Consider the following 13,151-nt stretch of genomic DNA (forward strand, 5'->3'; position numbering starts at 1 on the left):
TAGGTTCTCCCCATCTGTCCTATGCCCATCCTACCCAAAAGACAACACAGTACTATTTGAAAAGGTCTGCACCTGCCAGCATGCACTGGATCTCTTCAAAGCCCAGTTAGGCTCTGCCTAAATATAGAGAGACCGGCATGGCACCACGTGGGGTTAGGGAGACTGTGTCTAGCCCAATGAGCACTCATTCTTTGCAAATCAGAAAAAGACGCCTGTTGTGCCAGGCACTCTTGTGCAGTAAACAGCCTGCCCAAATGTACACAGCAGCCCTTGGTTGGCAAACGAGAAATTTAATCTATTTTCTTCACAAACAAGAGCTACAGGGAAGGATGCTCATTTTCTGGCTGTATTAGCCCTGGCACTGCAAATAAGGAGCAAATGCAGAGGAAGCATGATGTTTTTCTGCCTTTTTATCAGATATTCCTTTTTCTATGAAGTTGCCTGGTAGCAGGATATGTGTGAATGCTTGTTTCTTTATGTAATTCAATTAATCCATTTGCAAATGCCTTCAAGATAATGGCATTGGTTAGGTACTGGAGTTACATTGTCCTTGATAAATGCATGTGTTTTGGCCACAGGAACCTCTGTAGAAGCCATTCAGACTCAATGTACCCCTTACCTCTTCCCACAGAGCTTCTAGCTCCTAAACTAAGCAGAGGCAAATAAAGAAGATAAATTAACCACTGTGCTCTCCCCAGTAGTCCTTCAAGAGTTCTGCAGACGCTATATGTACTGATTCTTAAAGCTGTTTTTAGGATCCTCTAGAGATTTAACGCGCACGTAAAATAGCCCCAGGTGGCAGTCCTAAGCAAATTATGTAAAGTCACGAAGCCTCAGATGGCTCATGATCAAAATGGGGCTTGTAATAGCCACTGTGTAAGATTTTGTGACCTAGCAGTAGAACACCTTCACCCAGTGTCCGGCACGGCGAATGTGGGTACACCTTAGCTTCATGAGCCTGTGGTTATCGCGATGCCACACGGACAGCAGAGAGGCACAACTCCCTGGCACGTGCCACATCGTCATCGTGCAGAAGCTGCAGGACTATTCCAGAGACACATACGGTTGATTCTAAAAGGTCCCGGAGATGTCCCTGTGATTACATTTAACGTTCGCGTCATTCCCCCCAGGAATTCCTCACTTAAATCTGCCCTCACAGCCTCTTGAGGGCTGGACCTTACCACAGCTTCGACTGCGGGCTCCACCAGGATCGTAGTGGTGTCAGTGCTCCCAGAACAGCAAGCCACCGTGGGCCAAAGTGAGCGCTGCCTTCCCACTGTCTGCTGAGCAGAGGACGGCTAACCACCATGTTTCACTGCGCCTCTCCTTCACAAAGCAACTCCTGTGATGTACAGGGACATCGACCGCTCTTGTCTCAGGACTGTCCTGGTGTTAGTTTTAAAAATCCCACATACTTGAGAACCCTCGGTCCGGGCAAACTAGAACGGTCCGTTACCCTACTTAAGTTTCAGGCACCAGACCTATGAAGCTCGCAGGAGAATAGACATCATTCTCTAGCCCCCAACTTCCTTCTGCCCACAGCCCCACCCCATCCCAGTAAACAAACACAAACCTGTATTAGCTTCCCAGTACTGCCTAACAGATTAACATGAGGTTGGTGGTTTAATACAACACCTATTCATTACCTCAGGGTTTCTCTAGACCCGAAGGCTGAGTGTATCTCAGTTGAGATCTTTGCTCAGGGTCTCCTGTGGTAGAAACCAATGTATCCATCAGCCCGAGTTCCCATCTGAAGGCTCTGGGGGGAGATCCAATAGTAAGCTCACTGAGGTTGTCAAGTGAATTCAGTTCTCTGTGGTGGTAGTGCTGAGGTCTTCATTTTCTTGCTGGCTGTCAGGTAAGGGCTGCTCTCAGCTCCGTGTGGTCTCCTCCATCTTCAGAGCCACCAGAGAGAGTCTCCCTTGCATCAAATACCTCTCACACTTCCAACTTCATCAAGGAGAGTCTGGTCCCTGTCAAGGGCTCACCTGAGGAAGGCAGGTCCATCCAGGATAATTTCACTTTTATTTTTTTAAATTTTCTTTAACGTTTACTTATTTTTGAGAGAGAGAGACAGAGACAGAGAGAGTGCAGGGGAAGGGCAGAAAGAGAGGGAGACACAGAATCCAAAACAGGCTCCAGGCTCTGAGCTGTCAGCACAGAGCCTGACAGAGAGCCAAACTCACGGACCACGAGATCATGACCTGAGCTGAAGTGGGACGCTTAACCGACTGAGCCACCCAGGCACCCCTTATTTCACTTTTTAAAAGTCATCTGTGCCAAATAATATAACTTAATCATCATCATACTTAAGGGTTTCACCCACTCTCAAGGAGAGAAGATTATACAAGGTGAAGATCACTGGGGGTCATCTTAGAATCCGGCCTACCACACCTCCTTTCCCAAAGTGTATTGAAAGTTGCAAAGAGATGCCTGATAAGAGCAAGGCTCTAACACCTCACCAGACACATCCAGACAGTCTCATTTGAGGTTCTTTAGTACAATGTCTTTGATACATTCATCTATTCTTTCTCATGGAACAAATATTTATTGAAGATCTATTATGAGTCTGGCATAGTATCAAGGGCTGGAGATCATGATAAACAAGAGACATGACCCCTTGTCCTCATTTGGTGGGGCAAAATGAATCAATAATCATAAGATGAGTCTTTGACCACTGTGAAGAACGTGAGTTCCTATAAAGGGAGAACTTGACCCCATCCAGGGCACAGAGTGCTGGCTCCCCACCCAAATCCGCTCTCACCTTCCACTATAGAAGAAGGAAGAAGGCTGTCCCAACTGCACTGCGTTTCCCACCTTCTTTCACCTGTAGGTGCGGCCATGTGACAAAGTCCTCTCCAACAAGTACAAGTCAATCAGTACCACTTCCAGGCCTGAGCCCTTAAACTCACTGTTACTCCCATGAGTGACAATGGCATGGCCCAGAGTGACCACGAGTCACCGTTGAGAATGGCAGAGCCACCGTCAGCCTAAGTTCTTGAGTGACTACATGGAAAGAGTCCACCACCACCATTGGACCGCCATCACCATCACCACCAAAGGCAGACCAGACTGTTGTGTGAAAAGGAAAGAAACCTCTCTTTTGTTTGAGCCACTACTTTTAGGTTCATTGGTTCAGTAGTTTAGGCTTCCCCAAGTAATAGAGAACTGCATGCTGGCAGGCAAAACAAAACACGACAGTTTCTTATCTTACATTTATATAATGTGTCTCTTGAAGGCTTTCACATCTAGTCGATTTAATTCTCTCAAAAATCCTATGAGACAAGTAATAGGGCATCTATTATTACACCCACCTGCCAGATGAGGCTTAGAAGAATTCAGTGACTCAGGGAGGTTCCCAAAGCTCATTAGTCATTTTTGGGATCTGTGACTGACTCACCACTTGGATTTGGACAAGTCATTCCTTTGTTTCCTTTTGCATTTATAGGATCACTCCTGTCTTCTTACCTAAGAGGAAGAAATTCTATGGAGTTTGTCTATGAAATATTCTGATTGAAAGACAACACAAATATGATACTTGGTTCTATAAGTTATACCTGCAGTAGAGAGATAATTTGGCAATGCCCTCTTAATTATTAACTTTTCAATACCTTGAGTCCATTGGAACGAGATGGATATGCGAAACTATAGGCTACTAAGCTACCATTGGTCATGGGTCTCAAGTTTTAATCTCATCCTTGGTACCATTCTTGGGCTCCTTTTGATTTCATTTACTCATCAGTGTACGTTATTAGAAAAACCGCATCTTTTCAAAATCGTTCATTCATTCATGTGTTCACCAAACCTGTGCTGTGTAAAAGTCACTGTGCTAGGCAATGAGTATATCCAATAGTAAACAACGCAGGCACAGTCCTGCCCCTCAAGAAGATTACAGTTTAATCAGAGAAACCAATAAAGAGGCAATTTTATATAATTACAAATAGCCATCAATGCAAAGAAGGAACAGAGCAATGAAGAGTATGCGAATTGAAACTCTTCTTATCTCTTCTTGCCTCCAGCTGCACAAACAATGCAGTCTACTGGGAAATCCAGAGTTAGGATTATTCACAAGTGCATTATTTCCAAGTTGCCAAGATAGCCTATTGTCAGCTTCTGGATGCTAGGGTAATTGCTTTGCTTCTAGGAAGTTTGGAGCTACATGTGGTACTTAGGTTTAGTAAATGGCTGAACTAAGATTTCTAATTCCAGTATGTTTCCACTCCTTCTAAACTGTTTCTGTTTTGCTTCCTTTTTCTGGTGGTAAAGGACAGAAGGAAGGAGGAATAAAGGGAGAAAGGGGAGAGAGCACAGAGGGAAGGGAGAGAACACTGTTATGACTGAGAGCCTTACTGTTTTGCACCCACCATTGTGATCATCTCTGTCCTCAGGTCATGACTGGGCACCCAGATGTAATGTGGGCTCTGAACCAATCTGGGAGGCACTTCTGTTCAAGGTCAAGGATGCCTTTAACCACGCCCTTCCTCTGAAAGCCAAAGCAGAAATAAGTGGCCCTGCCACCATAGTTCTGTTGCCACCAAGTCTGTTTTATGTTTCCAAACAAGTTGACAGAAAAGTTGGTAGGATCTGAGGCCCAGGGTAAGAAGAGAAGCTATTTTAGAAAGGAAAAAAGAAGAACATTTATTGAGTGTTTATTATATGTGATAAATGCTTCATGACAATTCTCTCATTAAGTCCTCACGACCTGACCATTCCATAATCTTCTCAGAACATTCCTCTTGCCCACGCCACCTGGCCCAGAGCGGTTGGGGTCTACCATCATGCTGTCCCCAAAACCTCCCGCATCTCTAAACCCAAAAGGCAGAGGCGCCCCTTGTAGAGCCAGCCTGGTCATTTTACATGCACCAATCCCCACACTTAACTAATGAAAAGCTTAGCAGAAATTGGATTAACATTTTAGGTTGATCCTAGGCTCAGAGGTATCCGGCAATGACAGTAAAATCATAGGCCTACACATATTAATCCTGGTCTTTGTTTCCGTCCCCTGCCCGTGCATTTCTTCCTTTCCTTAAGCCTGGGAGACGTCGCTCTGATGTTCTTGGCTCCCTGCACATCAGTGAGATGCGCCACCACGGAGCGGAAACCTTGGGGGAACTCAGACCCAAAACGTTCGAGGAATAAAGCATACGGCTTCCTCGAAGCAGAGTGGCACGGCGACACGTGTCTTTACAAACTTAACAGGCTGTAATCTGCTACAGCTGCTATGGAACGGCTGTCTATCTTGGCGTTTGACATCCTCTGTTCATAAATTAGCTTTTCAGCTGGCTTTAGGTGTGGAAACCAGACAGCTTCTCAACTGAAAGAGGTTTCTGGAGCAGAACTAAAAAGCATATTCAGACGCTGGGCTGAGTCCTCATAATATTTAGGTATTTTGGTGATTAGAACAGTCATCTCTTTCTCAGTCCTCCAAACGCCAGCGCGTCCATGGGGAAGCATCACCAATTTGTACACACAGTTGTCAGGGAAAATGTCAGTCCTTGTGTGAGGAGAAATCTCCTTGTACACAGCTAGGGAAGGGTTAGGTGCACAGCAGAGCGCCATGCTCTTCTCGACCACCCCATCACCAGCACTACCGTCGCCTGCTTCACCTCCCACCACAGTCGCTTTGAGGTCTTTTCAGGTGCTCCTGCAGCCATGGTCCACCACGGCATTTTCACTCTGCGGAGCAGCCCCCTGACGGGTGAGTCCTCACCAGTATAGAAGGTCAGTGACAGCAGAAATCCCAGATCCCATCAATACTTTTGACCACTGTATTCCTACCACTTCTCGCAGAACCTGACGCGTAACAGGCACTTGATGAGTGTTTGTTGAATGGACAATTAAATTCCTTTACTCTTAGATCAGTTTACTTCTCTCCCTTGGTATTTGCTTTCCCCAGCCATGGTGGGTGCTTTCTGGCCTCAGATTTTACTGCCCCCGGATAGCTGCTCACAAAAATGAATTTTCTCAGAATCCGTATTTGCTTCATATGTGCGATCTGCAAAAGAAGTACGCTACTAATGTACCTGCAGTCGAAAAATGGGTTTGTTCATGGCAGCCCGAGGTAGAAGGAAGGTTCCTCTTTCCTTGAGACCATAGAGACACGGCAGTATTTTAGAATCAGCTAACCTGTCAAATCTCTGTTCTGAAGGGTTTTTCCTCTGCCTAAATCATATTGTTAATCTCCTTCATATGACTTTTTCCAAGTTTTTTTTTTTATAACCATAAAAGTAGCTACTGCTCATTGTTATAATGGGGGGAAAAGGTACAAAAAGTACAAACAAGACAAATAGAAAACCTCCCCTGATGTCTGTCTCCACAGGTCACTATTCACATGCTTCCATCTGACAGTCTACACTAGTTCATCTCACTGTGGTTCTATAATGTAATATCTACCCCTTTAAATGTTATAGGTTTTTTCCTAGGATTTTGTCACCTTTTCTTCTTTTTTTCTCATTTTCCATACTGCTCCTGGCTTATCTATGTACCATGAAGACTTCAGGTACCCTACGGGTTATTTAAATGCCCTTAGAGTTGAGTTGAATTGAAGTGAATTGACCTGTTACTCTTTCCTCCAAGGCCCGGCCAACACAGCACACAAACATCACCAGCCAAATAAAACATGCTGTGTATTAATGGCATTAGCAGAGCAGAGCTGTAGCAAAAGCTAGAATGGGAAACACAGCTCAGGCTCAAAGGACCCACTACTTCCCAGCCCTGAGCCCCGAGATTCAGCTATGCTGGGAATAAGTGAGAAAAAAAGACCAGCACTGCACAGATGATCCCAAATCTATCACGAATCTACCCACAGGGCCAAGAATCAGGCCTGCCTCACCAGCCCCAATACAGCGGAACAGAGAGGCAGCTACAGACAGAGCAGGCTCGACTCCAAAGATATGCCCTGAGCTGACATGGCTTTGCAGTCCCCACCTGGCAGGCCAGTCTGACCCATGAGGGAAGAGAGAGCAACAAAATGGAATAGCTGTACTTCAAGGGGAAAGTCCTTGACCATCTAACCTGCTAGCAGCATGGATCCAGAAAGCAAAAGAAAGAAGACAGCATGCCATTGATAACACCATCAATACAACGGCTCTGCCTGCGCTAAAATGTGGCCCATTAACTTCAAGTTCTGAGCTACTGACAAACCTTTTCTCTTGCCCTTAGCAGGGAGTGAATGAGGGATGTGAGAAGAGAGAAAACATATTCCCTGACACTCCCCCAATTAGTCCAATTACCTATGGACTAAAGCTACACTGAACAGACACTACTGCTCCCCAAAACGTGCCTGGCACATAGTAGATAGTCCATAGATATTGGTTGACTAAATCAATAAATGACTCCCAGATTTGTATCTCCAGTCCAGACCCATCACGAACTCCAGACCTACATAAGTCTGCTCCCCCTGAGCCTTCCTTCTTCCAGCTTATCTTAGTAAACTGAACCCTTACCTATGTGGCTATTCACACCATCGTCTTCCAACTCTCTCTCCACCAAGTATGGATCACCTCCAAAAGAAATTAACTTACTACCTATTCAGTCTCTCTCATTCTCCCTTTCATGTTTTTAAAGAGAAACAAGGAAAAAAATTTTTTTGATTATTCAAAGGAATTTATCTAGACTTTGATTTCCAAGAAACATTCCTTGAAGACAACAAAGATTAGATTCACTTTCTGTTGCCTTTGCTGTATTCCCTTACTTGATGGATAATTAGCCTGCAAACTTTCCTCTTCATACCTTATGAATTATGTTTGAGGCCATTAATTCAAGTATACAAAAATTATTTTATTTTTTTAACCATATCCCCAGGCCCATACAAAATCAAGAATAAAACCTCCTTGGATATTGTATCTTACACACACATTTCTTAAGCAAATTAAAATTCTTCCACAACACTTTCTAATGTTATAGTAAAACTATCTCCCATTGCCTTATTATTCCTTGTCATTTTTTTTTCTTGGCTTTAAAATTTTGGAAATCATCCTCAACTCCTGAATTATCAGTCAAGAAAAAGCACTATTTTCTCTGTGATATGAAATGTTCAAAAGAATGTTAATAACTCTTTTTCCATGTAATTTTAAAACATCTCATTCCCTCTACAAGTTCTCTGAAAGTACCCAAAGCTTAAAGTATCAACATGAAAGACCCATATCAACACCAGTGTCTTATCATACTTCATAGTTTTTAAAAATCTGCCAACCAGTTCTCATCTTAGCAAGAGCCTAGATAATGCATTTACAGAACATCTCAGAGTTCACTGGTTTGATTTTGCTAGACGTGGATCACAAATGTGTAGCATGACAAAGAATTCAAGGAAAACAATTAGGTTTGGTATCAAACAGCACTTAAATTGAAAGAGAGCAGGTATGCAACCAAGGCTTGATTATAAAAATAAATTAACACATGAAATGTGTAGACAGGGTAGAAATAAAATGCGCCCCTAGTCAGTGTCTGTTGTAAAAGGAGTCAGAGCATTCATTCACGGATTCCTGATTATTACAGAAGAATACGATTTCTGCCCAGAAAGGACCTCAGAATGTTTATCTGCTGGCTCATGAGGATACTGTCCTGCATTTTTTTTTTCAGGGAGAGAGAGAGAAAGGGAAAGCGAGAGCAAGTGGGGGAGAGATAGAGGGAGAGGGGGCAGGGAGAGAATCTTAAGCAGGCTCCATACCTGCGCAAAGACCAACTCAGGGCTGATCCCACGACCATGAGATCATGACATGAGCCAGAACCAAGAGTCGGAAGCTTAATCAACTTAGCCATCCGGGCACCGCTGTCTTGCATTTTATTTTACCTGAAATATTTGAATAATCAAAATATTCCATTCACCAAGTTATAGAAATGAATAAATCTTACCGTATAAAGTAGCTCTTGGCATTCTCAGCCATCATCCCTACTTTTTTATTATCTGGCTTGCATAAAGCTATTAAAGTAATTCTCGTCAGAATTGGGCATTTTTTCTGGAGGAAAGTATTTGCAATAGCTTCCTTTTAACTTATGAATTTATTCAAATAAATATCTGCAGGCAGGGACATCTCTGGAATATGAAATACTTGAAATGTGTATATTCTATGGAGTAAGAGATCTGACCTCCAGTCATGAATCTACACTTCTCAGCGGTGTGGTCTTGAGTAAATTATGTTTTCTGAGCTGAAATTTTTTATTTGCAAAGTAGAGATTATGGCAATACCTACCTCACAAGATTTTGGTGAAAATTTAATGAAATTATACATGCAATGAGACAAAGACAACTCCTGATACATGCAGGCACCCAATAAATGTTATTTGCAAAGAAAGTACAGATGAATAATTTTACATCTTTAAATGAGGAAAGTCTTGCCTGCTTGGGATTCACCCTCTCTCCCTCCCTCTCTGCCCCTCCCGTGTCTCTCTCTCCCACTCTCTCTCTCAAAATAAATAAATAAACAAACTTTAAGAAAAAATCATTTTAAAAAGTAATAAAATAAGGAGGAAAGTCTTTCCATGCATGGTAAAAAGCAAGAAACCATAAATTAAAATATTAATATGTTTACATGAAACAAAGGTTTTTTAGTAACAAAAATGTTTCAGTCAGGAATAAAAGACACTTCAGGAAAAATATGTGCAACATATACACCAGGAAAAGGGTGAATATGTGTAGTGCATCACGTTCTTATAAATCGGTATGAAACAGGAAAAAAATCAGTGAAGAATCTGAATGGGCAATTCAAAAAGATGGGGCCGATATCTCCATGGACAGATACTTAGTCTCACTAGCAATCAAAGAAATACACACAGGGGCGCCTGGGTGGCTCAGTCAGTAAGCGTCCGACTTCGGCTCAGGTCATGATCTCGCGGTTTGTGAGTTCGAGCCCCGCTTCAGGCTCTGTGCTGACAGCTCAGAGCCTGGAACCTGCTTTGGATTCTGTGCCTCCCTCTCTCTCTGCTCCTCCCCCACTCAGACTCTGTCTCTCTCTCAAAAATAAATAAACATTAAAAAAAAAAGAAATACAAACAAAACAACAGATTGGCTATGATTAAAAAGATGGGCAAAACTCCACATTTGCAAGTGTGCAGGCTGCTCCAGTCCATGTCTGGTAAGTATACTGATTGCTTGAATCTTCTTAAAGGGCTCTTTAGTGACATGTATTCTCTTTTCTTGGTTATACTTAATTTGGGAGGGATATTCTACATAGGTATTATTTCCACAATCAGACAAAACAATAAAAATGTTTTCATTTTATAAAATTAAAATACTATTCTCAGGGTTATTATGAAAATGGAATGATGCTGTCTTCCAAATAAGATCTCAGACAGCCTTACAGGGAGCAGTCATCACAGTAATTATGACTAACATCTATGTGGCACCTCAGAAATGGCAAAGTACTGCCATTTACCTTAATTCTCACAACTGCTGGACATAAACTGAGCTGAAACTCTCATTGCTCCATTATGAATGATTATGAGCCTAGAGGCTCTTTTTATCCACAGGGACAGTGCCCCATGGACTGGAAAAATGGAAAGGAGGCCAAAATTCAGGAACCTGGACCATCTTCTCCACTGACCATCCCCGAGAGGGCACTCAATTGTCAGTAAGTTAGTACCCGCATAGCATCTTTTTGCCTATGGTTCCTAGGCCTACAACAGCATATTGCATAAAAGGGACTGCTTGCCATCTTTTGAATGTCAAAGAGAATTACTCCTCATTGCAACTTCGTGAAATCAGTATTGTTCGTCAAGGTCCTTATCAGATCTGTCCAGGGAGTTTTTGAGAATTGCCCTGTCTTGCCAGTAAGGCCTGAAATCCACACCCTTAACTATGACCCCATCAGAAACAGTGATTGGACAAAAAGTAGGACTGGGCAAACGGCCCTGCAGTTATCCCAGACCCCAAGTTCATAAAACCTCCACTCCTACCCACCCACCCCATCACACTTGTCAGGCCACTTTTCTTTTTCTTTTTAGTATTTTTTTAATGTTTATTTATTTTTGAGAGAGTGCATGCACGTGCACACACACAGACACAAGTGGGGGAGGGGCAGAGAGAGAAGGAGACACAGAATCTGAAGCAGGCTCCAGGCTCTGAGCTGTCAGCACAAAGCCTGACAGGGGGCTCGAACTCACAAGCTGTGAGATCATGACCTGAGCTGAAGTTGAACGCTTAACCAACTGAGCCACTCAGCAGCCCTGGCAGGCCACTGTTCTGTATCAGGTGCCCAATATGCTTATCCTCTTTCTCTCTCACATTTTTTCAAGAAGTGAACTCAGAAAAAAAATCCACAAGACTTCAGAAACTCATTCATACCATAGTATAAATGAGGCCAACAGCAATGGCATTATGGCATTTCATAACCACGAGACAAAAAATGTAAGGTAACACAATGAGACTACTCTAAGTAGGATCTCAGGGCATTCAAACACTGGCAAAATATTTTGAGGCAAGACGCTGTTCCTGATGTCATATTAACGATGGTGGTGCCATGTAACAATTGTCCAGAGAACCTAGGCCTAGATTTAGCCGGATTTGAGTATCTAAACTCCGTTTATCAGTATATCTTGAAAGTTAGGGAATTTTTCTGAAATACATTAAACCTTCTCTATGGGACCTTAAACTTCACTAGCAATTGACTATTAATAGCTCATATGAGCATTAAGTTTACTTAGAATGTTCTGAAACACCTTAAGAGACTAAGAATGTCTTTAGAGTCTTAAAAAAGAATATGCCAGAGTATAGGGGTAGCAACTTTTTGGCCTGAAATAAGTCATAGCAACTAGTATGAGCTCTATTAGAAAAAAGCTCTATTAATGAAATCGTTTATTTTCTGTATCAACAAAAGGTCAAGTACTTGAGGGCACAGAAAGCTGTCCATGATATATATTTTTAAGTAAGCTAAAAGTATGACTACTATGGCTCCATTTTTTAAATGTATGTAACAGGGCTTTATTTTCAAGGAGTGGCAATTAAACCAATGTGTTTTCACTCTCAGTCATCCATAGTTCCAAATCATCCTATGACTACCATATCAAGATTCCTGTCAGATAGCCTCAGACAGGTCCTGCCATAGTGCACAGAAGGCACTCCTTCCAACAGTAGGAATCTACCCCGAGGCTGTGCCTTCTGAAGTAGCTAAAGGAAGAATAAGGGAAATGAAGGATGCAGGCTTGTGCAAGCATTCTCTCTTGGGGCTGATGGCTCAGAGATGAGAAGGCAGGAGCCTATCTGGAGCACAGTTTGAAAAGAATGCCGAAAACAGAGGGTCTGTCACCCTGCTTCCTTTAAGTAAGCCCAAATTGCCACGCAGTTTTCTTCTGTACTTAATAGACATCACACACTGTTGGAAAATGAAAACAATATATGGTCCCCATTGTATGCCCATACCATACACACAAAAATAAACTCACACAATTGTGTGTGTGAGATGGGAAGAATATCTATCACCTGTCCAGTCGAGATGACAGAAGTCAGAGCTAGATAAATGATGTGGCATGTGAGTTAGAGTGGGCACTCTTCCAATCTGATCTAGCAGCAAACCTTTCTCCCTCATAGTAAACACAGGCCCCAACTTGCTTCAAAGCCCTGGCCACCAGAAACTGAAATCAGTTCTCCAAATTAGACAAAAAAACATCTATTGGTTTTAATTAGTCATTAAAAGTGCTCTATTAAGTAGAAAGAATGTATTCAGTGACCAATCCAAAGAGTAATCTTCCCTAAGGAGATTCTGCTTAGCATTCTCTAACAACACAGCAAGAGAGAAGTTCTAGACAAAGCAGCTATGATTAGCAAATAAAAAGAAAAGAGAGGAAAATCTTATGGTTTAGGTTTCAAAACAGTCTATGTGCCATATAACACAATAACATGTTGCCAAATGCAGTCAAGCTATGGAAAGCATGACCTGTAATCATTAAAAATAGTGCTTAATGTCTTTTCATTCCCCCACAAATTTAAATTTAAGACAGATGACATGACTAGACTCATCCCAGACAAGTTAGACAGGGTTTTGTAGTTTTTTTGTTTTTTGTTTTTTGTGTTGTTGTTGTTTTTTGGTTTTGGTTTTTTTGGTTTTTTGGTTTTTTGGCTTTTGTTTTTTGGGTGTTTTTTTTTTTTTGTTTTTTTCTTTTGCCTCTCATTATTCCCAGACTATGATTTTCTAAGAACTAAAACCTTTACAAATGTG

The sequence above is a fragment of the Felis catus genome, chromosome D4 (genome assembly GCF_018350175.1).
Source record: "Felis catus isolate Fca126 chromosome D4, F.catus_Fca126_mat1.0, whole genome shotgun sequence".
Taxonomy (NCBI): Eukaryota; Metazoa; Chordata; class Mammalia; order Carnivora; family Felidae; genus Felis; species Felis catus.